Source organism: Schistocerca piceifrons, chromosome 2 (genome assembly GCF_021461385.2).
Source record: "Schistocerca piceifrons isolate TAMUIC-IGC-003096 chromosome 2, iqSchPice1.1, whole genome shotgun sequence".
Lineage (NCBI taxonomy): Eukaryota > Metazoa > Arthropoda > Insecta > Orthoptera > Acrididae > Schistocerca > Schistocerca piceifrons.
Window position 1 is genome coordinate 219,390,119 of NC_060139.1, and position 24,840 is coordinate 219,414,958.

Consider the following 24,840-nt stretch of genomic DNA (forward strand, 5'->3'; position numbering starts at 1 on the left):
CCAGCACACGTGCAGCACATGGAGCTCGCGTGCATTTTGACTGACGTTGCTGTGGAGTGTAGTAGGGCGTGTTATAGTCAGTTATGTACGGTAAAAGTACTAAGTTGTGTGATTTGTCTAAAGCGTTTGTCGTCATACAGTTAGGTTCGTATTGTTCATCCGCAGTCTCCCTTTTACACTGGATTGCGCTAAGTTGGCATGAGGTGCCTGTGTAATGTGCCTGTGTGACTACCACAGACCCTTGGGTCTCTTTCCATCATCTTCAGGGCGCAGCATTTCCTCACCAGCCCATCTTGTACATGTCTAAATCATGCTAAATATTTGCGCATTTCTTCCTGATTCGGCGTAACACTAAAGCGTTTCTTAATGTTATCAGCGCTAACGTTACCCGGTGCATTCACACCAGCTGTGTATCTGAAAATTATTGTTTCCATAACGATGGGTAAATCTTCGTCTCCTTTGAAGCAGGGCCACACTGAGATCCAAAGACTATGTCATAGTGCGTATAAAGTTGCGAGGTGCCGGGTCTAGTAGTGTATTTAACACTAAATTCTTCTAGAATCTACATATGTAAATGATGCTCTAAGCCCCCCCTATTCTAACTCCGACTTTTGCTGTTGCACAAGGATAAAAAAAAAAAACGCGAACTGACTCTAATCAACCCTGCCAGTGGAGTAGAAGAGAGTTTGGCACCTGCAATAATTTAATTTGATAAATAAGTTAAATAAACGAAGGTTTCATTAACATAGTGAGGAATGATAGGGTTGCTCTACCGGTTAACAGAATGAAAGTTCTGTCCAAAATAACAATATGATTTATTAAGACTAAACACAAAATAATAAACAAAAACACATGAAACATTTACAATACATCAAATTGGCTCAAATTGGATACTCAAACAAACGCTGTGAATGTGAAGTTGTCCCTAAACTAGATTGTGAGGATTATGACGAAGTGGTATGTGGAGCCAATTCCTTGCAACTCAAATCTTAAGAGAAAACACATAGCCAACCCAACATTAATTGCTGCTACCCAAGACAGAACAAAGTTAGAAAAAGACGAACAGTCGCGCTCTGCTGAGCTCTGATTATCACCTAGGAAAATCCCTGTCTGCCGGTGCTGCGGACATACCTTACCAATCTGTCTTCTTAACTGCAAGAACACGATTTGGCGTACCGGAGTCGATGGCTGGTTGCTTCGACGTCCTCGACCGAAAGGCGAGAGCCGACTACCTAGAGCACCTGTACAGGCCGAACACACAACATTCCCACCCCCACGACAGTGGCCGTGGTTAAACGTTACAATCAGCAACTCGAAAACCGGCGGAAAATTCCACTCTATTGCCGGAGCACTACCATTCCACCAATGGAGATTCTTGGCGCCAATTTCTGCGCTGATTTTGCTACGTCACGGATCTATGCCCTGAGCAAGCCAATCACAGTTACTATTTTGCAGAAAGCGCAGGAATTTTCCCGCCACAACTGCCTGGGTACACAAGTCATTCCGACGCCTCGCTGGTAGGCCGCCAGAAAGTGTTTTCGCTAAGTTTCTGCGAAGTAACGGAACCCCTAGCCCAGCCGCTACTTCAAACCCCTCCGGGCGTGTCTTTTGACAATGTCGGCGTCTGCAAAGCATTCACTCGACTTCCTCACACCCGTCGGCTTAACCCTTTCCAGATCAGCAGAGCCCGCCTGTCACCGGACCACCCGGGTGACGAGAGACGCTGCATGGGAAGTCCGCGTGTGAAGGAATAGCGACTTTTCACTGCATGCAATTAGAGAGGAAAATCGTAAGATAGAAATATGAGAGGGGGCTCATGCCACCTCTCAAAGTTATTACTTCGTTTGTAGCCATTTAGCACTTATTTATCTGTAATCACAGACACGATCACAGCCGATCAGTTGTATCTGATGCTTAAGTATGTTATAATTCCAATGTGCGTTTCGATCTTTCGGCCACCTTCAGGCACAGCTCACAAGTCACTGTAAACACATATTTGTTAGAGAATGTGACCTGCAGTGCAGAAACTAATACAGCAACAAAATTTTAGTATTAGCACCAGCCCTGCAGCCATGATTTAACTAGTATACTATGTATGATGTCATGGAGCAAAGAATCAATTAAGTCTCTTCGAGCTTCCGCTCTAGTTAAGTTGTTAAATTTTCGGGAAGCAGCGAATGAGTTGTGTGGGAAGCGACAACGAGGCTATCTTTCTATTCGTGACTGGAAACATGAGAATACAGTATCTAATTGTAAGCCGACGATGGCGACAAGGTGAACTAAAACTCAGGATGTAATTTCAGTAGGCCTACAATAAATTAACGGAGAATGAAACTGACAGATAGAAAACTGACATTAGCATTTCGTGATGGGAAGTAATAGTGAAGTACTAATCAGAATTTTATCTCAGCAAATATTTTCTGTCTGACCACCAAGAATCAGGATAGCGAAATAGCGGCTTGATCCGTGTACATAGTCGACGTTGATGTAGTAGGTGCCACATTACACTATGTGATCAAAAGTATCCGGATACCTGGCTGAAAATGACTTACAAGTTTGTTGCGCTCTCCATTACTAAAGCTGGAATTCAGTATGGTGTTGGCCCATGACAGCTTCCGCTCTCACAGGCATATGTTCAATCAGCTGCTGGAAGGTTTCTTGGGGAATGGCAGCAACGGAGTGCTGCACTGAGGAGAGGTATCGATGTCGGTCTGTGAGGCCCGACACGAAGTTGCCTTTCAGGACAGGACTCTGTGCAGGCCAGTCCATTACAGGGATGTTGTCGTGAAACCACTCCGCCACAGGCCATGCATTACGAACAGGCGCTCGATCGTGTTGAAAGATGCAATCTCCATCCCCGAATTGCTCTTCAACAGTGGGAAGCAATAATGTGCTTAATGTAGAGCTGTGCGTGATAATGCCACGCAAAACAACAACGGGCGCAAGCCCCCTTCATGAAAAATACAACATAATACCACCGCCTCCGAATTTTTCAATTGGCACTACTCACGCTGGCAGATGACATTCACCGGGCATTTGCCATACCCACACCCTGCCACCGGATGGCCACGTTGTGTACCGTGATTCGTCACTTCACACAACATTTTTGCACTTTTCAGTCGTCCAATGTTTATGTTCCTTATACCAAACGAGGCGTGGTTTGGCATTTACCGGCGTGATGTGTGGCTTATGAGCAGCCTCTCGACCATGAAATCCAAGTTGTCTCACCTCCAGCCTAACTGTGATAGTACTTGCAGTGGATCCTGATGCAGTTTGGAATTCCCGTGTGATGGTCTGGATAGATGTCTGCCTATTACACATTACGACCGTCTTCAACTGTCGGCAGTCTTTGTCGGTCAACAGCCGGGGTCGGCCTGCACGCTTTTGTGTTGTATTTGTCCCTTCACGTTTCGACTTCATTGTCATATCGTAAACAGCGCACCTAGGAATGTTTAGGAGTGTGGAAATCTTGCTTACGGACGTATGACACAACTGACACCCAATCACCTGACCACGTTCGATGTCTAATGACTACTGAGGTCGCTGATATGGAGTACCTGGCAGTAGGTGGCAGCACAGTGCACCTAATATGAAAAACGTATGTTTTGGTGGTGTCCGGATACTTTTGATCACATAGTGTATTTCTTATTGCAACTTGAGGTGAACGTCCCTTGACCCACAGAACAGGATGGGCGAAGTAATAACCACTTGTCTTCATTGTACGACTCTAGCTTTCGACATCCCCACTAATTCGCCGTAACCGGAAGTTACAATCATTGCGTCATTCAAGTTTTCCATCATCTTAGGAAGTGCAATCTTTTGTCATAAGGAGACGACCGTCGTTACAATGCTTCTTAAAATATTTTACTATATTGTAATAGCAGTTTCAGCTGTAGATCTGAAGAAATGGTTAAAGCTAGTAAATAATGTGATTCTCTCTGCAAATTAAAAGTATTTAACAAATAAATCTGACACATTATCGAAGAGTTGATATCATAACGAATAACGTAATCAATCAGTTTGAGTCATGACCAGTTGCCTAGTTGTAATGGTGATATTATATGCAACCATTTTCAAAAACCGTTCGAGACGGGATTAATAACAAATAGATAAAAGTTAAGATGTTGGTTTTAATGCTTCAGGTGTTCCACATAATCTCCCCCCACTTGAGTACAACGCACAGAACTTTCATACTACCATGTGAAACTGTCCAAAAAGTCCTTCCTTCGGGTGTTGCTCAAGTCACACGTTACATTGGCTTGAATGTCGGTTAGGTCGTCAAAGCGTTGACCCTTCATATGAATTTATGCATTTTGTGTTTTGCAGTAGGTCTGTACTGGTAACACCAAGTTTCGTCACTCTGGGTGATTTTTTTCCAGAAAGGAATTATCCGAGTTTTGGATTTCAATGAGGTTGCTGCAGGCGTCCATGCGTCGTTTTCTTTTCTTTTTTGTTCAGGAATCAAGGGTTGCGGGAAAAACTTTCCACACACTTGTCTCTTCTTCCAAACATTTTGGAGTACGTCTTTAAGACCTGATTTAGTAATTTTCCACTGCGGTTTGTGATACAACAACGTTGACACACTACGGCCGACCGTCCGCTACTTAACGCTGCTGACTGGTTCAATGCATATCTCTTGTTTACGTTTGTTACTTCAAGCTATCACCGCAATTACTGCCCTGACGTCGCTTACACTCCAGGAATAACTTCGGTCTCGGAACTTTTTGGACGGATGGTGTATATCCAGAATCACTTGCACCTGTCGGTTTATTTGTTAAATTTAAGCTTCACTACACTTTTTGCTCTTTCGCTCAACTACAAGTAGATCTGCAGGCTATAGAAAACCAACATTTAATATAAAAACTACACTTTATTTCTAGTGACAGTTTTAAACTAGCCTATTACTGCTGTTTATAGGTCAGTGTTGGCACTGCAATATTGTTTCAATAACAAATATGCGTGTAATTTAAGTCGTCACTACTCCTGAAGACGGTAAAAGCTCGTAATGTCTAGTGCAACTGTAATTGGATAAAATTTAACTTAATAAATAAACTACCAGAAAACGATATTAGTCGTATAAATGAAGAATTCATCATCTTAAGAAGTCGTCAGCTCCAAGCTATTTTTTGTTTCTTGCTTAGATGTTTTCCCCGGCATAAAATATCAAGAGGTCGAGCTAGGTACATCTAATAGGTGTAGAGGATATCTCAGTGCAGTGTATAGTTCAGCAATTGAGATAAGATGGTATGGAGGAGCACTATCGGGATTTAGGGAAAATTTCACCCACACACTCTCGAAGATATCAAGGACGCACAAACCCAGGAACTAACGTACTATATGCATGATAACTCGCGCACCCATGTGACAATAGAACGAGGTACGAAAGAATGGAAAAGAAACTGAAAATGTCACATGTGATCAGTTTAGTTCAGGAAAGGTTAAATCACCAGAGGGGCAGTTCTGCCGTTGCTGTTGGTAGTGGTAGCAACACTTAAGAAAAATCAAGACACGTTCGTAGGGTATGACTGCCTATAAAGGCGTTCAGCATTGCAAAGTGGTGCAAGATTATTGAAATCAAAGAAATTGGTACAAACGATAATACGTGTAATGTACAACATACACATAAAAGAAGATGGAAAAATGTGAACCGACGACAAAGAGAGAACAGCTCGGATTAAAAATTGCGTAAAAGCAGGATGCAGGTTTTCTACTCAGCTATTTAAAGGAATGAAGGAAATATAAAAAGATTCAGGAATGGGATTAAAAAAGTGGACGAAAGGATAAGATTCGCTGATGACATTTCCGTCCTTAGTGAAAGTGAGGGAAAACTATAGGAACTGTTGAATGGAATGAACAAAAGCAGGATGCAGCTTTTCTACTCAGCTATTTAAAGGAATGAAGGAAATATAAAAAGATTCAGGAATGGGATTAAAAAAGTGGACGAAAGGATAAGATTCGCTGATGACATTTCCGTCCTTAGTGAAAGTGAGGGAAAACTATAGGAACTGTTGAATGGAATGAACAGTTTGCTTAGTTCAGAATATGGATTGGAAGAAAACGGCAGAATCTAAAGTAAAGAGGCGTAACAGAAATGCGTGGCAGATATACGATATCCACAAATATATCAAAACTGCAGACGACGTATTATACGAATTGAAGTAATTCTACTATCTCGAACGTAAAGAAACGGATGATGAGCAAAATAAGCAGGCTAGTACAGACACACAAAGTAAACCTTGCCGAAACAAGTGTATTAGTATCGCACAAATTTCTTAGAATGTACTTCCGGAGCACAGCAATGTTTGAATCATGGACCACTGGGAAATCCCAATCTCCACAGGATCGGAAAGGAAAAGAATATGTTTAAGACACTAACTAGAAAAGGTGACAAGGTGATAAAGGAGTATCTTGCGTTGTACTAGAGGGAGCCGTAAGGGGCAAAAATTGCTAAGGAGGAATTTACTGGAATATAATGCAATAGATAACGGAAGACGCTGTATGTAGGTGCTAATGTGATATTAAGAAATAAAGTGAGATTAAGATATTGAGAAACGAGAGAAATTCGTGGCACTCCGCTTGAAATCAGTTAGAAGATTGATAAAAGGAGAAGAAGGGGAATTTGAACCATAAAAGCTAGAAAATATTTAATGAGTTCAGGGTTCAGGGTGCTTTTCTACAATGAAGGAATTATCCAGATCGCACTTTATTTACTAGACCATAAATTATGAGTTTCAGTAGAATTTCATTATCAGGTTTAAGAAGAAAGACATAATAAAAATAAAATATGTTTTATGGACATCAATGTTAACTGAAATTATTTGAGGTCTGCGACTGTATTATAAATTTATGAAATAAATTTTGCTGTTTCTGTCAGTTTTTGTTAATATTAATTATTAGCACGACGAGTTTCAGCAGCGCGCTGCCATCGTCAGGTGGATTGCACTTACATGTACATTAACATAAAGTAAGATGAGGGTTATTTTCTCGGTGTGCCAGTGAGGTCACGTACCGAAACAGCAGTTAAGAGTGTCTGGAATGGCCGGCCAGAGTGGCCGAATGGTTCTAGGCGCTTCAGTCTGGAACAGCACGACTGCTACGGTCGCAGGTTCGAATCCTACCTCGGGCTTGGATGTGTGTGATGTCCTTAGGTTAGTTAGGTTTAAGTAGTTCTAAGTCTAGGGGACTGATGACCTCAGATGTTAAGTCCCATAGTACTCAGAGCCATTTGAACCATTTGTCCGGAATGATGAAATCATCTGAATGTAATTCTTGACAAGTTTATTACTGTGCTGTGTATGCCAGACAAATAAATTTTCAGCAAATAATTCTCATTTTAGATCATATAAATGTAAATGTAACTGCAATGCAACACTTCGTACTAACAAATATTAGTAAAATGAAGCAACTGAAATTATTTGATAATCAAAATGTATCATCAAATTCTGTCAGAAATTGCATAACCTACAAGCGCTGTTCGATGGTTCATTTTGTACTGATATTACTTCCTGCTTGAATCAAATGATGGCTGACTGCTAAATTACGCAGTCTGTAGTTGATGACGATAAATAGTGTGGTCTACACAGTTCTTTCATCGTAGAAATGGAAATTACCAGTAAATGCCCCATCGTCCAGTATCTCTGCTCGCAAAACGAAATGCGTCACTAAGGTTTAAAACTGCGGTATCGGCCTCGTAACCTCAAGTGCACTAACACTGCCTCATTTTTTGTTTTTTGTTTTTTCCTGTAGTTTTTCTCCATCCTGCTCCCAGTCTGGGATGATTTCATTTCCGGTGGCACGACCTCTGCACACTGAAGTCATGCCTCCCTCGGCTACTTGGGAGGAGGGGGGGGGGGGGGGAAGTAGCATTTTTCTTTCTCCATTCATCAGTCCCGGGAAATCAACCGGTTCTGAAAAAAGTCACGAAGGCCGTACCACTACTAGGCGCTCTTGCACCATTGAGTCGTAACTCGAAATGTCCACTGTCAGCGAGACCGGGATGGCGCGTGACTTGAGTTTTATTTTGGGCCCGGTATCGCGCGCCCGGCCCTTTAAGCCGGCACAAGTGCTCGCCGGTCAAACACACTCATCTGTCGATTTAATGGAATAGCCTGATAACAGGCGATAAGTGGCTGGTGTGAAATGATAAGTGCGTCAGCGCTAGAGCAGCAACAAGCGCTTTCGTGCTGCGTCCGTTTACACGCGCGCCCTCCGTGTCCGGACCATCCGGCACGGTCCGTCCATTTCCGCAACTACAACGCAATCGCTGACCAAAGATAAAATTACAGGCGCCCTATAGATTACCAGCGCTTCACACGGCAGACGTAAAATGATACGTGCGTATTGAAACGTCGAAGTGACACGATGACATTTACGTTATATTTTATACAGCACTGTATTTGTTCTTTTTTATATGACAGAATCCTTTCATTACAACCTAATTAAGGTTTCGAGTAACATTTTACAGTGTCTTAATAGCCAAACTGAAGTACTTTAGCCGACGTTAATTGTGGTGTCACCGCCAGACACCACACTTGCTGGGTGGTAGCCTTTAAATCGGCCGCGATCCGTTAGTATACGTCGAACCCGCGTGTCGCCACTATCAGTGATCGCAGACCGAGCGCCGCCACACGGCAGGTCTAGTCTAGAGAGACTCCCTAGCACTCGCCCCAGTTGTACAGCCGACTTTGCTAGCAATGGTTCACTGACTACATACGCCCTCATTTGCAGAGACGACAGTTTAGCATAGCCTTCAGCTACGTCATTTGCTACGACCTAGCAAGGCGCCATATTCTGTTAGTACGAATGTATTCTGAACAGATACTATTGTGAATCATGTACCGTCAAGAGCGACGTTCATCATTAATGGATTAAAGTTAAGTATCAAACTAATCACGACTGCTTTCTGAATTCTAATTCTTTGTCATGTTCCAGACCTCACGTCAGTGTTGTTCTTCCCTCCTCACGCCAGCCTGCGTGAGCTCAAACGTGTGCATTTCGGCCTCTACTAGCAACACGGTGTTGGCTCTTCTGTCAACACAACATTAATAGTCAAACTAAAGCATTTTAAACGATGGTTTCATTATGTACTTTACTATTTTTAACAACGCTGTTGGCAAGCGGGGTGCACTCAGCCCTTGTGAGACAAACTGAGGAGCTACTTGATTGAGAAGTAGCGGCTCCAGTCTCGTAAACTGACATACGGCCGGGAGAACGGTGTACTGACCACGTGCCCCTCCATACCCGCATCCAGTGGCGCCTGTGGGATGAGGATGACACGGCGGCCGGTCGGTGCCGTTGGGCCTTCATGGCCTTTTCGGACGGTGCTTAGTTTAGTTTAGTATTTTTAACATATTTTATTCCTATATAAGGTTATAATCCTTTCAATGTATACATCAAAGAAACAATGACAGAAATAACAGGCTTAGGTATGGGATTAACATTAAGGGTGAAAGAATATCAACGATTACTTCGCTGATGACGGTGCTATCCTCAGTGGTGGCTAGAAAGAACTGCAGAACGTACTGAATGATGTGAATAGTCGACTGAGAACAGAATGTGGATTAAGAATAACGCGAAAACAGAGGAAAGTAAAGAGGATTAGCCGGGGTGGCCGAGCGGTTCTAGGCGCTACAGTCTGGAACCGTGCCACCGCTACAGTCGCAAGTTCGAATCCTGCCTCGGGCATGGATGTGTGTGATGTCCTTAGGTTAGTTAGGTTTAAGCAGTTCTAAGTTCTAGGGGACTGATGACCTCAGAATTCCCATAGTGCTCAGAGCCATTTGAACCATTTGAAGGAGGATTAGCAGAAAGTGAGATCAGTGATAAAGTTAGAATCATAACTGAGGACTACGAAGCGGAGGTTTTCCGCTACATTGGATGAAAAATTACACGTGATGAACGAAGCAAGGTGCACAAAAAAGCATCCTAGCACAGGTAAAAATGGAATTCCGGGCTAAAATAAGCCTACGAAAATTTAACACCGGTATTAATTTTCGGTAGAAATCTCCGAGATTACGTATCGAACTCAGTAGGGCCTGTTATATGGAAGTGAATCACGGACAAGTGTTGATAAAGAAGAGAATCGAAATCTATGAGATGTGGTGCTATATATATATATATATATATATATATATATATATATATATATATATATATATATATATATATATATAAAAGATACTAAAATCAGATTGACTGATAAGATAAGAAATGATAGTGTTCTCAGCAGAATCGGCGAGGATAGAAGTTTACAGAAAACTTTTTCCAGAAGAAGGGACAGAATCATAGACCTGTGTTAAGGAAATAAGTAATAACATCCATGGTACTCGGCTTCCCCTATCGGAGGTTCGAGTCCTCCCTCGGGCATGGGTGTGTGTGTTGTCCTTAGCGTAAGTTAGTTTAAGTTAGATGAGGTAGTGTGTAAGCTTAGAGACCGATGACCTAGGCAGTTTGGTTCCATAAGATCTTACCAGACATTTTTTCCCATGGTACCTGAGGGAGCTGAAGAGGGTAAAAAAATAGGGGAAGACAGGGACTGGAATATAATCGTGGATACAATTAGGAATGTGCATTAGTGGCTCAATTATAAGCTATAAATTCCTGTTATTTAATGCACTGACTATAAACAGAACAATAATAGCAAACTTTAAAATCTGTAAGACAGGTACAAACATGTAGTTTCTTCACAAGCGCATCCATATTGTAACTTACGTCTGTCAGTTATTAATTGCAGTAAATAAAAATCAACCTCTACCAGAATGTCCTTTGTTTATAATGTTAGCAGTACTGGAGAAGTGGAGAATTAATCCTTCGCCGGCCGAAGTGGCCGTGCGGTTAAAGGCGCTGCAGTCTGGAACCGCAAGACCGCTACGGTCGCAGGTTCGAATCCTGCCTCGGGCATGGATGTTTGTGATGTCCTTAGGTTAGTTAGTTTTAACTAGTTCTAAGTTCTAGGGGACTAATGACCTCAGCAGTTGAGTCCCATAGTGTTCAGAGCCATTTGAACCATTTTGAATTAATCCTTCCTCTTCAGACACTTCGGGCCCATTACACAGTTCACAGGCTACACAAAATGCCTTTTTGCTTGTTGTTAAAGTTTTATATTTCCGTTTTCCTTACATCTCCGTTCGCTTTGCCCTCGCGTGAGATGTTTCATTGCTTCGGCGACATACGGTAAACAACTGCTAGAAGCGGAGCAATTTTTTTCCTATAATATTTCACAAAAATTCTCTATTATTCCAGCCTCGAACAGCAAGGGGAAAATCGAGCACATATATCTTTCGTGCGAGCTCTGATTTCTCTGGTTTTATTATGATGATCGTTCCCCCTACGTAGGTCGACGTCAACAAAATATTTTCACACTCGGAGGAGAAAGTAGGTGATTGAAATTTCGTGAGAATATGCGGCTGCAACGACTAACGTCTTTATTTCAATTATATCTACCCTAAATCATGTATCATGTCCGTGACACTTTCTCCCCTATTTCTCGATAATACAAAACGTGCCGCCCTTCTTTGACATTTCTGGATGTAGTCCGGTAATCCTACCTGGTAAGGATCCCACACCGCACAGCAGTACTTCAAAAACGAACGGACAAGCGAATTGCAGGCACTCTCTTTAGTAGGTCTGTTGTATCTTATAAGTGTTCTGTCAGTAAGTCACCGTCTTTGGTTCACCTTCCCCACAACATTTTCATTCAAATGTAAGATTACTTCATCAGACATCACAAGACACGTAAAAAATTGCAACTGATAAGGATGAAATGTTAAATTCTGCTTAATAATCCTCCACAAAGACGTGCGATGGATTTTTAATGTTCTGGAAAGGTGACGGACAGTTCGCTGAGGGCTTCGTCGGATATTTTCCAGCGCCTAACTGTCAGTTGAGGTCCGGTATGCTTCACACTGGTTACAGAACCCGTCTCACGCCATTGTTTTATCCATCTCGATATTGTCCCTCTACACGGACACAGGAGTGGTTGCCTCTTCAACGTCACACTGCGCGATGGAGAGCCGTACAGCTTTGCACACTAAACTGAATGTCATTCTCTGTGCGTCCGGTCAGATGCAGTTCATGGACCAACCATATTCACATGTTAGCAGGATGACCAATTCAAACTGTACTATGTCCACTGACCAATATGTACAGCGTTGTTGATGCAATCTTAATCATTATCAAAACATCCTTCAAATTATTTACGTTAAGCAAGGAATTTAAAAAAAGAGATCAAAATAACAGTATACACTTTGTATCCACAAGAATATAATTTTATGCGAGTTCTTCATATGTTTTCTGCAATTATAAATTTTTTATTTTTCCTGTACCAGGACAAAAATGCATGAGTGCACTGCACGAGTGGTGTATAAGATCGTTGGCTCTGTGTTTAATATAATCTGTGGTGCACTTGGTCGCTAGTCAGTTGTGTGGCGTTGTGGCGTTCTTATTACAGGCACAGTAGCGAGCAGTTGAGTTTCAAGAAGAAGATCTGATATTTGTGAATCCGGATGAAATTATCTGGAATACTTTATTGTTGAGATGAAAACTTGTTTTCAAAAATGTTTTCTTGACTTTATTGATGCAGAAGATATTTGGTGAAATATTTGAAGGTAACCACTGCATGCGCAAGAATGAAATGATTGCTTGTTACAACTATTAATCGAAGGAAATCTTTGTCCCTCACATAACAAATAATGTTCATGATTAGTGTTAATTTGATCTCTCTGTTTTCATTATGTCACAAATAACGCAATTGGTTGCAGTGTCTGTAATGTTTGTAATGAGAGAATTTCGTAATTGTTAGAGTCATCTTACGTTGTACAGTCGTTTTTTACAACAGAGCTAAGTTTTTCAAGAATGATTTTCTTTATAGTAAAACCCTCCACCATCATTCTTAGTAACGTTTTAAATATTTTGTCGTGTGTGCATTGCACCTTAATCCACACGCAGCTACAGATTGTTTCTGAGGAGCAAGTGGTGAGTAGATCAATTTTCTTTACCTGCAGCATTTGCTGATTTCAATTTCCTTTCGAGAACGTCAGTACACCAGACACAAGACAGGATGCTGAGCGTGAGGTGAGTTACTTTTCTTTCAGGGAGGATGTGACTTTGCATTCTTGTGAGCAAACAGTACTCTGTCAGAATCTTCAGGTGATGTGCTAAGTAAGCAGATTAATTTACAGTGAACAGTGAAGGTAATCATAGTTATTTTATTCCGAGTTGGTAGTATTTTATTTTGTAGCTATTTCAAGTCAGACACCGCACTTCATGTTACGTAACGTTCGTAACATACCTCACTATTGAGTTTCAGTTAAACAGTTTTCAGTGAGAACACAAATAGTTCTTTTGGGATTTAATTAGATTCATATTCATTATTTTAGATTCAGTATTTCAATAAGATTAATGTTTTGTTTCACGACTCTGTTCACAAGCGCAATACAGAGCCAACTAGTAGTCAGTACTGAACAGCAGATGCATACGGTATCTTAAGGACATGTTACACGAGGAGAAAGTTTTCCAAAAAAGAATATTGAGTATTTTATATATAGATAAATTCATAGGAAGCTTACACATAAATTCATTTTAACTTCTTCTTGTAGAATATTTTCTTTATATGTTGATATACTGTTTGAACTTGGTTTAGATGTTAATTTGAGAAATCAAGCAGCAGAAATGCAAAGGAAGGAAGGAATATTTAGAGTTTAACGACCCATCGTCAACGAGGTCATCAGACATGAAGCAACAAGTCGGCCTGACGAGGAATGACAAGGAAATAGGTGCTGCCCTTTCCGAAGGAACCATCCTGACATTTGTCCTGGAGTGATTTGTAGAAATCAAGGAAAATCTAAATGTGGGTGGCCAAACGAGGATTCAAACAATCGTTCTCCTCAGTGCGAGTCCTTTGTGCTAACCACTGCACTGCCTCGCGTCGGTAGCAAAAATGCAACAATTTCCACAGGATAAACATTATCCTAAAATAAAAATTTCTCATACATTACCATGAAGATAAGATGTGATACTAATGTTAATGATATGATTGATTTGTTTAGTTTTGTTGTAGATGACTCGTTCAAATTTTTATTCGCTTAACTATTCAGGCCCAGGTCACGACAGTTTTACTTCCATCAATATTTCAGGGCTCCTACCTTCGAAATTGCACAAAAATTTCTTTTCTACCAACAAGGCTCTAGATCTGAGACTCGGTCCGGCGTACAGATTTAGCCTGCCAGTAGCTTTCACAACAGCGTAAATATCGCTACAGAGTGGAAGAACCTTTTGCAAAGTTAAGGATTTTAAGAATTTTTAAGAGAAAGAAACAAGCAAGCTAAGAACGTCCTTGACCGTGGAACAGTGGAAAGTGACGAATGAAAGAATAAAAGTATGAGTATATTCCGAAGAAAAAATAACAAATACACAAACAAACAAAAATTTCGATCTGTACTTATAAGGGTCGAAGGCAATGAAACGGAAGCAGTAGTTGAGAAGGCACTGAGACAGAGTTGTATCCTGTCTCCGATGTTATTCATTCTGTATATTAAGTAAACTTTGTAAGAAACCAAGGAAAAATTTGGAAAGACAATCACAGTGCAGAGGAAGAAATAAAAGCTATGAGTGTTGCTGATGGCAGGCTCTGTCAGGGATTTGGAGAGCAGTTGCACGGAATGGACAGTGTCTTCAATAGAGATTATAAGATGAACATCACAAAAGTAAAATAAACGTAACGACAAGTAGTCGAATTAAATCAGGCGATGCTAAGGGAATAACATTAGGAAATAAGTCACTAAAGTGGTACATGAGTTATGCTATTTGAGTAGAAAAATTATTGACGATGACAGAAATAGAAAAAATTGGAGACTGGCAAGAAAAACGTTTATTAAAAGTAAAGAGACTTGTTAACACAGAATATTAATGCTAACGTTAGAAGTCTCTCTGTAGATATTTGTCTTCAGCGCAGCCTTATGCGGGAGCGAAACGTGAACGACAAGCATTTCAGACAAGTAGAAAATAGAAGCTTTTGAAATATGGCGCTAAAGAATAATTCTGATGATTACTTGTGTAGATCGAGTAGCTAATTAGGAGGTACTGATGCACAACATGATTAAAATAAGGGCTCTGTTTATATAACACATCAAGAAGTCGTCAGTTTGGTAATGCAGGGAAGTGTGTGTGCGGGAGGGGGGGGGGGGAAGGGGAGAATGAGGGAGGGAAGGGAGGGAGGGGGAGGAAAATTGTAGAGAGAGACCAAAGTTTCAATACGGCAAGCAGGTTCAAACTGATGTACGTTGCAGTAATTACGCACACACGAAGAGACTTGTGCAATGTAAACTTGCCTGGAGAGCTGCATCACACCAGTTTCGGACTGAAGACCACAACAACATCACAAATAATTACTGAAAATCTGAAAGTGATACATGGATGACTGGATACGGGAAAAAAGGTTAGAAAGAGCAGTTCGTACTGATATATATCGTTTATGGTTCCAACACGTTGAAGCAGAGGAAGTAGGCGCGTAATTTTGGAAAGAACCTCGTGTGATGTAGCTGCAGAAAACTTGGGACACTTGTTGGAAATACGACGGAGCTTTGCCAAGCCTACCCTAGCCGACCGGCAGCGGCCCACGGTGTTGTGTGACAGCGGAGCAGCAGAAATACTAAGTCTGCCCGTCAGATAAGCCGACTCCATTAACAGAGGGTCGATTTCCCGTCTAGATTGCCGGCCGGTTATTGTTCATTCATAACCGGCGCGGGGGAGGTCTTGTTTTATATAAGCCTCCCCCTCCGGCGAGGGGAGGATTCTGTGGCTAATTTTACTGCCGCGCCAACCCCACCCCCTCCAGATGTCCCTAGCGCCGCCAGGAAATTACTTGGGGCGGCTTTTAAAAATCTTCACAGTCTATGCGTCGCAAGTTTCTTTTGGGAGTTTGCTCAAGCGGCTCGGTATCGCTCAACCTACGGTATACTTTTGATCCCACTATGGCGTTCCTTAATTAATATACGTCTAGCGGCGTAGCTATGCAGGGGCGTTTCACCAAAGGAATTTCAGTCTCAAGAGAGCAGTGGGTATGTTTGTTCCTTAGGGCACTATAATGGGCCCACTGCAGATTGAGAGTTACATATATAAGCAGTCAAGAAAAGAAAGCAATAATTTGCTGGTCTTCCTAGCAAGAGTGTGGGACTCGTACCGAATAGACTAACAGGGGGTATTGAACGGGGACAAAGAAGGGCAGCCGAATTGTCACCAATTTGTACACAGGGGTGACATAAGTCATGGGATAACGATATCTATACATATACAGATGGTGGTAGTATCGTGTACACAACGTATAAAAGGACAGCGCGTTGGCGGAGCCGTCATTTGGACTCGGGTGATTCGTGTAAAAAGGTTTCCGTCGTGACTGTGGGCGCGCGACGGCAATTAACGGACTTTTAACCCAGAATGGTAGCTGGAGCTAGATGCGTGGGACATTCCATTTCGGAAATCGTTAGGGAATTCAATATTCCTAGATCCACAGTGTCATGAGTGTGTCAAAAATGCCACATTTCAGGCATTACCACTCACCAAGGACAGCGCAGTGTCCGACGGCCGTCACTTAACGACCGAGAATAGCGGCCTTTGTGTAGAGCTGCCGATGCTAACAGACAAGCAAGACTGCATGAAATAGCCGCAGAAATCGATGTGGGACGTACGACGAACATATCCGTTGGGAGAGTGCGGCGAAATTTGGCTTTAAAGGGCTATATCGCCTGCAGCGCCTCTCCTGAGCTCGTGACCACATCGGTTGGACTCTAGACGACTGGAGAACCGTGACCTGAACAGATGAGTCTCGTTTCCAGTTGCTAAGAGCTGATGGCAGGGTTCGAGTGTGGCACAGATCGCCGGCCGCTGTGACCGAGCGGTTCTAGGCGCTACAGTCTGGAACCGCGAGACCACTACGGTCGCAGGTTCGAATCCTGCCTCGGGCATGGATGCGTGTGATGTCCTTAGGTTAGTTAGGTTTAAGTAGTTCTAAGTTCTAGGGGACTGATGACCTCAGAAGTTGAGTCCCATAGTGCTCAGAGCCACTTTTTGGCACACATCCCACGAATCCGCGGGCAGTGTGCAAGCGGGTGGTTTCTCCAGAATGGTCTGGGCTGTGTTTACATGCCGTGGACTGGGTCTAAGTGAACAGTTCATTGACTGGAAATGGTTGTGTTCGGCTACTTGAGGACCATTTGCAGCTATTTATGAACTTCCTGCTCCCAAAAAACATGGGAGACAATGCGCCTTGTCAGAACATTCTGGAAAATTCGAGCGAATGATGAGCTCACTCAACATGAATCTCATCGAACATTTATGGGACATAATCGAGAGGTCAATTCGTGCACAAAATCCTGCACCGGCAACACTTTCACATTTATGGGCGGCTATAGACGCAGCAGGGGACTTTCAACGATTGCTTCAGACCATGTCACATGGAGTCGCTGCACTGCGCAGGGCAAAACGAGGTTCAACACGATATTAGGAGGTATCCCATGACTTTTCTCACCTCAGCGTACATCAGATGGCAGAGCGTCACGGAGGTGCGAATACAGCTGAACTGGCAAAAGCATGAATAGACAGCCTACGTGGTTCAAGAACGAACTTTAAGTGAGGCACCTGAGTACTCCTGTAGGGACCTTTTTAGGCAAGATTAAATTACTGTGCGTCCAGAGACGTTTCAGCAATCGGTATTCCTACAGTCCGTAGTGAAAGGAAAGTGCAGAAGATTGATAACTGGTACAGTGGAAAGTATTCTCTGCCATACACTTCACAGTTTTTGCAGAGCAGAGATGTAGATGCAGAAGCCATTTTTACACTGAGCACGTGAAACTGCTGCTAAATTTGGAAAGTTTACAGTTAATTTGTTTATTTTCTTTAATGGATGCAGTGAATAAATACAAATAGTGTGTCACTAATATAAAACACTGATTTGTCCTATATCCAGCAGTTAGAAGGGGCAATTAATTAATTATGATGATAAGTCTTCAGTGTACGTCTACAATTACTAGGGCACGTCAATAGTAAAGACAAGTGTTTGCTCTAAACCATAGATTGTCAGAACTTACCTAACAATAACCTCAGCATTGATAGTTCAGTGAATAGCTGTCTCCGAAATGGTTTCAGAGGTATTTGTTATGAATGCACCGTTGTCCGTATGCACCAAGACAAAAATGAGGGGAGTGTTTTGTTTCCCGTAACCTAAAGCTGCGGGGATTTCGGTTAAGTTATCCACTTCGAAACCGGACAGTAACATCGATATGGCTGAGCGAAAGGCTCGTGATCTTCATCGTGCCAGAATTAATGATACTGCGCATGCGCCATTGTTTTCATCACTTGCAGTTGTCCATGAATCACTAAACTAAAGCAGGGTTTGTGCTTGTTTGGTACCACATCGACTGGATATGTCGAAATGGCAATTAAGGTTTTTTGAAATGGATGGAAAAGACTTTTTCAGTGCATAGTGACTTATGACGAGATGTGATCCATAATCTCGAACTACAGAATAAGAGGCAGAGCACCGTGTGGAAACATCCATGATTGAATACAACAGAAAAGTTCAGTAGCCAAAACATACGCAGGAAAGCTGATGATAACAACGATTTGGCGTATGGAAGGTGCAAGAGAAACATTACACTCCTAAAGGTCAAACAGTGAATAGTTACATAGCTACTTGAGGTTGAAGTTCTTCTGTTCGTGTTTGCTTACAAACAGATTTGCTTTGGAGATGGTCCGCCTTGAGCAAACCGCAATTTTTAATTTTACTCCCCAGACATTCTTTGCTGAAGCTTCAGTTTCATCAGTGGATCTTTTATTATCTTCTATGAAATAGCAATAATACCTTTTACTACATGTACACATATAAATCTGAATTTTTAATGCAGTATTTACATATTTGAAAAACCAGCAATTTTTTTTTATACATACCTTGTTACCACACGCTGTGGATTTCCTAGGTTTTATGTTATTTAATGCAGTTGCTTTGTTTCACTCTTTGTTATCTGCAACCAAACAGAACTGAATGCAGAACAGTTATTTACCTCGAAAATCTATGACTGGGCATGTTATGGTTATGCCTACCGTTCAGTAATACTATGTGGAACGTTGTGTGTGTGTGTGTGTGTGTGTGTGTGTGTGCGTGTGTTTCACTTACTGTTGCTGGTTTCCCCATTATCCTCCACTGTGAACTCCTGTCATAAGCAACCTTCAGTTCACTGTTTACAAACTACAGAAACAAGATGTCGGACAGCTGAACAGTTGATGTTTTCTGGATGGGAGTTTCGAATCTTTTTTTTTTTTTGGGGGGGGGGGGAGATGTATCTGTCACACCTACACCTAGACAGCCCCCCCACCCACCACACACACACACACAGTACGTTGAACTGCTGCTAGATATCAAACACGTGATCAAAAGGAAGAGGAGAGGGCAGCTTCAAGATTCTTGATTCAGGATAGTGTATGTCCTCATACAACTCTGAACACAATTCAGATGCTTTCAAAACCTTATTCGGGGTGCAGCGACATCCACTGTACAGTCTTGACTTAGCACCAAATGTTTGCACCTTTTTGGCCTGATGTAGGAGAATCTGGATGCTTCCAAGTTTTCCTCGGATGACGCGATTGTGGAGACGGTACAACAAGTGACGTGCACGACTCCGCAAAGCCTCTTCCAGGACAGAATTAGGAACCTTTGGGCCGAGTGTGTGGATGCTGTGGAAGGTTATGCTGAGAAATAATGTCACTCTGAAATGCACCAGAGCTGGCAACCTTGAAGCGTTGTGCCACTCCCTGCAGTGTTGTCTTTCTTTATTTTTGACAACAATGGGACGTAAATTTCAGTAATTTTGTTCAGAATAGCTCTCTGATGTAAATGTTAGCTTTTACTGCTATTGAGGTATCATGTAGGCTATGATTTGTTGTGTACTTTGGTTGTTAATGTGAGGTTCGCTTTTTTTTGTTTTTTTTTTTTTTGTTTCTTTTACACAGCACACCGTTAGGTTACGTGATGCCACGATATAGGCTGTACAGTCTGGCCACAGGACTCAACTTTTGTTGAGTACCTGCTACACTCGGAAATGGCGCAGGGTCTCTGTTAAAATCTCGCGCACAAGCATATTAAACATGCGTTTAAAAATAGGCCACTAATCTGAAATCTCAATTAAAATTCTACATTACTGTATTTTTTCAGACCATAAGCACCAAAATTGAGACATTGCAGCTTTTGTCTCTATTAGCTAATGAGTGTAAAAAACTTGCTGTTTGCCACATGGCTTTAAGAAATAGAAATGTAATAAATTCTTAATACATATTGCACAATTGCTGTCGGTTGATCATTTCAATACTCGTCTCTCTGTAATCCCTGACTGCGCTTTACCAAAGAAAACTATTTCAGATTCCTCACAAAACTGGTAATTAACATAAACCAATATTCCATTCAGAGAATTTGTATTTTCACTCTTCGTCCTCACTCTAAAAACAGTGGGAGAATATGTACTTCTGTTCCGTTGCTTGAAGCGAAATTTCCAGAACTCAGCAACAAAAGGAAATCGAACTTCATATTATAACTACGATATTGCAGCGCCTGCATTATTCTGGTTATGGTGCAAAAGCATCGTAATCACAATAACACAGGCACTGCAATATCGTATTTATCTGCCGATACCGGGCAAGCGGCCTTCAAGTACAACATCTGACCTGCACGTGAATATACACGCTGACGCATGGTTGACGACATATGTAAGTTTGGTGCACGGATAGCCAAATGGTAAGGCGACACCTTCTGATAAGCGGGAAACCGGGTTCGAGGTCCGCTCCGGCACAAATTTTTGATTTTTGCCATTCCATTCTATAGCTGATATTCGTCCTCATTCGCAATCGCGAATTCATTTTATGTATCATATTCTAATAGCCACAGAGTTTACTTTACAGAACAAATCATAAATGTTACCTCACAAAGAGCAAACGCTAATAGAGCAGAGGGCTCACTTGAATAAAATCGAAGAAATTTACATCCCGCTGTTAAGAAAAATAAAGAATAATAACGATGAATACACTACAGGGACGTCTGAACTTGCAATATTGTTTTCCCAACAAAAATTTGCTTTTAAAAAGAGTTGCCATCGTATATTCCCAAAGTCAGCCATCTATAAAACCAGAATGTTAAATCTTAATCTTCCTGCCGAAAGCCAATTACCCGAACGATAACCAAATCATTCCTCGCCACTCTTTTCCTTTCCAAGAAAAGAAGGCTACAGTTTAACGGCCCGTCGATGACGAGGACGTTAACGACGGAGCACAAAGATCCCATTGCCAAAGGACGTCGCCTGTGATCTTTCCAAAGATACCATTCCGACATTTAAATTATTTAAATTGTGAGGGATACTATCTTTGAAAATTTCAGGAAATCGATTTTTTTCCTTAAAATGTTCTCTGAGATGTCTGCTTTATTGTAGTGTTCATCCCAAGTTCGCCAGAAACTCTCTTATTGAACTACAGGTGGTTTGTCCGAAAACCGTTCACAGTGAGAAAAAAATAGTCGACATCGCGGCCATTGCGGCAGTATGTAATCTAAAAAACGACCTAACAGGCATTAGGGCCTACGGAAATTATGAACGTGTCCGAACCTGAGATCAGACCATCCTGTTACAACTTCTGTACAAAAGCCAACGAAAAGCGTATAGAGGAGCAGAGCGGTGGGGAAAGAAGCTACCAAAGAGTTTCGCAGGACCACCACGGCGACGAAAAAGACAAAGAAGGACTCCTTTTTGGATCTGAAAAGATTGCTCTGTGGTCCATGATTAGCTGACTAGAGGTATGTTCAACTTAACTATAAAAATGTAACGACAAACTTTAAACGCTTTTTTTCTCGAAACCTTATTTTTCATATTGGCAGGAAACACAACTTGAGAATGGTACATACTATCTTGATCAGAATTTAATGCCGGCATTTTAAACTGTACTCTCTAGCAGCGTATGTCATAACTGCATGAGATGTGTTTTAAAGAAGTAACATGTTTGCTTGACTCGAACTGTAAATTTTTCGTTTCCACATAAAACTCATGCTGCCTCACGCAAGATACGAGGCTTGTTCCAAAACTAAGGTCCTTTCAGTTTAAAAAAAAAATAAGCTCATGAGAAATGGTTTTTATTGACAGTAACTTCTCCCACGTACCTACTTCACTTTTCCAAATAATCGTCGTTCACATGTACACATTTTCTGCGACGCTGTGCCAGCTTCTTTAAACACCTCTACGTAGTAGTCTGCCGCCAGGAAATTGAACCAATTGGTAACGTCAGTCTTGAATTCATCGTAGAGTTGAAATCATTGTCCACACAGCCACTTTTTCAAGTGCAAGAAGAGGAAATAGTCGCTTGGTGCAAGGTCGGGCCTGTACGGACCGTGACCAAAAATCTCCCAAGGAAAATCTTCTCCTTGGTTGTGACAGCATTATGAAGGTGTGTGTTGTCGTGAAAGAGCATTATTCCAGACGAGAATCCCCCATGGCATCGATTTTGGATTGTACGTCTCAGTTTAGTTAGCGTTACACAGTATACGTCAGCTGTAATTGTTGACACACCGTCCATGAAATCAATCAAAACGCTCCCTTTTCGTTCCAAAAACTGGTATCCATTATTTTTTGCCACTGTACTTATTGTTGTTTCGATTCTGCGTTGGTGTACGATATCGACGTCTCGTCGCCCGTAACAATGTTGTGCACTACCCATTCTTTGTTCTTTGTGATGACCAGTGAGCCAGTTCACAAACAGTTTGTGATATCCGAACTGTTCAGTTCCAAGCGACATTTTGGATTCACCAGCCAGACCACCAGTCATCAATCGGTGACCACTTCGAATGTTTCAGTTCACTTGATCCATGATGTCGTCGATCTGAATATTGTGCAAGTCACTCCATTTTTTTCTTTTTTGTCATTTCACTCCCCAAAAAGTGAAATGACAAAAAAGAAAAAAATGGAGTGACTTGCACAATATTCAGATCGACGACATCATGGATCAAGTGAACTGGCTGGCAGCGGCACAATACGCCACTCTTCAGCCAAGAGAGTTAGAGCGAAAACGTAGGCTAATGAGAAAATAACACTTAACATAGAATGGTATAAAATGATGCATTAACAAGAACAAAAAGAGATGAGTAGAAACGGTAGATTTAAAAACAACATAGAGTAGAGCCATACACACATGCAGAGAATGAACACTGACACAAAAACAAAGAAACACTGCAGTGCGAACACAAATGAATGACGCTGGCAACACTGCTGGTGCTGGTGGAATGTAGCACTGCACACGGCACTGGAGTAACACTGACACCACAATGAAAAGGCTAAAAATCACTGCACCGAATGGGACCTACCACCAGGTGAAGGGAGGAGGGGGGGGGGGAAGAAAAGGGGGAGGGGAGATCACTCCATTAAAATCGTGAACATTTGTACGGTCATTTTGAAATTATCGACACCATTTGCGAAATTGTTTGTCACTCATTATTTGAGGACCATACACTAGGCATAACTCACGATGGGTTTCAGCAGCTGTAGATCCTTTTGCCAACAAAAATGTAATCACACCGCCCACTTCACAAATGGCGGGATCTACGATCGTCTCGGTCATTGCGATCTTCTCTCATCGATTGGCAAAGCACTGCTGTATCAAACCAACACTGGAGTAATTTCCTAAAGAGTGGTAGACAGCTTTGCATGCGTGAAACTTCATTCAAGGTTACCATTAGTTAAATATTGGTCACCGGATCTTAGTTCTGGAATACGCCTTGTAAAAACATTCCTTTCCGTCGTAACTGGATACAACTTATTAACTTATTAGTATATGAACTCGGTCTTTCGTATAAAGGTAAAGGAGAATTAACTCCGAGATCAGCCCCAAAAGACGGGGCGACGCCGACTGGCCGCCGTGACGTCCTCTGCCAATGACGTCTTTCAGACACAATAGGAGGGTTGTGGGGTCATCATAGCTCTCCCCTGGCCGCTGTCGCAGCTGCATACCTTGGATATGCTGCTTCTCACACAAGCAGTTGTTCAGTTGGCATCGAGCTGCTGACGAGGAAAACACGACAAGTGTCAAACCCGATTTTCCAGGAAGTTCACTCAGTGTAACAGAGGTCAAAATAAGCGAAGACGCGTCTCGGCTTATCGGTAGATACTCTACCGTTTCTGAGAAACCAACGGTCAAAGTTTTGCCTTTTAGGCAATAAACAGTACAACTGAAGCGGTGGCACAGTCGCTAATGTCACGGCTTCGTACTTTTGCGCCCCGTGTTCGAAACCCGATTATTATTTTTGTGTTTGCTTTTCCATGTCCGTAGACGATTACTAGCTACACAAATGCTTTCCAATGTATACTGAAATAACATTGTCCTTCTCGATCTAATGATTGTAAGTCTTGTGGCTAAATTTAAAAAAATGAATGAGAAAATTATTTGAAATCGTATTGGTGAGTTCCTGTAGTGTATCTTGATTCATAATCAGTTACAAGCGTTAGTTTTCGGTGAAGAGGTCCGTTATGTGTGACTTGCCGAGAAACTAATGCCAACGCGTGGAGTCTTCAGCAATGTTATCGACGTTTCTTTCCCGAGTGAGATTCGTACGGACAAATGTCACTGTGGCAAAACTATGTTTTGACTGTTTCTACGATCGTTATCATCCAGTGGAATGCACCAAACCTTCCTGAAGAATAAACATAAGAATAAAATGCAAGAATTAATATAAGAATGAAATACAAGAATATGAGGATTTTGAAAGATTATGACCCCCAGCAATAGCACAAAGATATATATGTTATATAATAAATGTATGGCACTTAT